Source organism: Eurosta solidaginis, chromosome 2 (assembly GCF_040869045.1).
Source record: "Eurosta solidaginis isolate ZX-2024a chromosome 2, ASM4086904v1, whole genome shotgun sequence".
NCBI classification, from domain to species: domain Eukaryota; kingdom Metazoa; phylum Arthropoda; class Insecta; order Diptera; family Tephritidae; genus Eurosta; species Eurosta solidaginis.
In genome coordinates, this window is record NC_090320.1 from 157,320,664 (window position 1) to 157,323,688 (window position 3,025).

The window sequence follows — 3,025 nt, forward strand, 5'->3', positions numbered from 1 at the left end:
TATCATAACAATAATAATGATAAAAAATTATTGTTAGGCCTTGAGCTCGATTCGAACCCGCGATCTTAATTAATTATAAATACATATGTTATAGTAAAGCGCCAATTGCATACCTAACCGGTGGTGTGAAATAGGTTAAATTCCTTTAGCAAATTTCTTCGTTCTTGACTAAAAATTCGTGTTTTTTGAATTATGATGCTATTGAAGTAAATGGGCGATATATGTATATGTAGTTTATATTAGTGATATAGGGCTACTGGGGAACCGAGCACCCAAAACTAACTTCGATAGCGCGCCGACGGCGTATCTTCCGGTTGGTGTGGAAAAAGCAAATTTTCAATTCAATTTCAAGTAATTTCACCACAATTCTATATAAATTTTATTTGAATTTAAATATATGTTATATTTTTTTTAAGGAGCTCCATACCAAAACTTATAATTACATTTGAAAAGTTTGTAGAAAAGTGTAAGAAAATACAATCAAAGATTGTAACGTATTAGGTCAAATTCAAAATTTTAATGATAACTTTAAGTAAGATAGATGAGTTTGCTATATTTCCACTCACTGCTCAACTATTAACGCATTATTGCACTACCCCAACAATGGATGCATAGAGTGAGTTGAAAAAAATACAAGTTGGTCGAATTTCGACCACGGGCGATACTAGTTCTTATTATTTATAAATGACTTACCAAATTGCTTCAACTTCACTAACTGTCTGATATTCGCCGACGATATGAAGATTTTCTCAGTTGTACGCGAACACTCTGATAGTCTTAAAATGCAGCGCGATCTCGAAGCTCTTGAAAAATGGTGTTCTTTTAATCGCCTACAACTAAATATCAATAACTTTTATGTAGTATCGTTTTCTAGAATGCCTACGAAAAACATTACATTTGACTATGAGCTAAACAGTTGTAAAATATCTCGTGGTGAGGAAATGAAAGATTTGGGTGTTATCTTTGATTCAAAGCTCACATTCTCGAAACATATACACTTTATGGTGTCTAAAGCCTATGCTATGCTAGGGTTTATAAGAGGAAACACCAAAGAGTTCAAGGATCCACTGATTTTAAATCGCTATATATTTCTCTAGTCAGGAGTCGCCTAGAATACTGTTCCGTACTTGGAGTCGCTACGTTGTACACATTTATAAAATCGAACGCGTGCAAAAGATATTTACAAAATTCGCATCAGTGGCATAGTTTCCTCCCTTCTTATGATGGGAGGGGTAAGCTGCTAGGTCTGCAGTCCTTGTATGACACAAGGAAATATTTCTCAATTATCTTTGTATATAATACTAGCAGACCCGTCAGACGTTGTTCTGCTCTAAATTTGGTCTATCTGCATACATTTTAATAAGATTTTTCCGTCTATCTGTGCCCTCTCCCCTCTACACTTTTTCTTAATCCTTTTATTCACTCCTCCCTCCGTCTTTTTCGCTTCATCCATCTCTATCTTCGTCTCACTCTATCTCTTTCTCAGTCTCTCCTTCCCTCTTTTCTCATATTTCAAGTTTTTTTCACTCTTCTTCACCCCTTATTGCCAGTCCCAGAGGATGGTATGTATTTTGTTCCAGTGCCATTCCGAGTCCTAGTCCCACTCCGAGTATCAGCCCCAGTCCTAGTCCTAATCCCATTCCCAGCCCGTCTCTTGTTGACTTCCCGGAAACAAGGATCGTAAATACTAATATAGGCAAATTTATATACCAAATTTCAAGCAAATCGAATAGGACGTATGTAAATAGGTATGTGGGTATTATTAATTTATGTCTTTATTTCGGCTTCGCATGCATATTTATCAGTTTTGCCACGTTGATGTGACTGAATCGAATGTCTCAATGAAAATTACTTTAAAACTCTCAGCAACAGCTTACATTTGATATCCATACTACACACACATTCTAGGGGTATCCGGGTCCACGTTTTGGCCTATATCTCGAGACCCTAGTCACAAATAGGTATGAAAATTACCCTGTATTAAGCACTCATCAACAGCTTTCATTTTTTATCTATATTGCACAAAAACTTTCTAGCCCTAGAAGGGTACGGTTAAATTGTAGGCGCTTATATGTACCGATGAGTAAATTTTACTCACTTCAAAATTTTTCGTTATTATCTGATTTATTTTGTGAAGTAGTAGTTTAAAATGAAAAAAATTGAAAGCCAGGATATAATATAAGAGTAATTTTTTATTAAAATATATAAAATAAGCAAAAATAGTACTTTATTATTGATTTTAATGATTATGAATACATACATATTGTTTTTCAAGCACACTCAGGGCACCTTTTTTGTGCATGTTCACCGCAAATAGCTAATCCACAATTGCAATAAGTGGTGGTGTATCTACGTTTGGTATAACTACAAATATTTTTAAAATTTTTTAAACTTCGTTACAATTAGTAAAGGTTGACATGTTGCTGACAAAAATATATTTCAGTCACGAGGACTTTAAATGGTAACTAAGCATCACATATAACAGATAATAACAATTAATAATTTATAATTTTCAACAAAGCATTTATTGGCTGTAACTTGGTGGTTGTATTATTTTCATGATGGTGTATCACGGTATTGTCTGGTACCGCTTACGTGCTCCACATAGATGTCCCGCGACCAGCGAATGGTATCGCTTATCATGAGTCTCCTCATCAGGCTTGCATAATAGCGCGTGATGTTCAGAAGGTTTATGACTCGTTCATTTGCCGGGTCCCATCCGCCCAGTGCTCCAAGTATAAAGGCCTCCACTCTGACTTCATAGCCAAGTGTCGATAGCTGGTCAGCAAGCGGCTGGTATTTCTGTAGCTTTTGCTGCCGAGCATCCTTAAAAGCCTCGCCTCTATTTTAAAACGGAATAGCCACGTCGATCAGAGTGATTCGTCGGCTTACTTCGTCCCGTATGACGATGTCTGGTCTTAGGGTGCGAGCAGTACCGTGGGAGCCTTCTACTATTCTATTTACTCTCACGTTCCTGGGGCACCTCAAGGCTCTTACGTGTCTGTCTTGGACGTTGTTGTGGCGT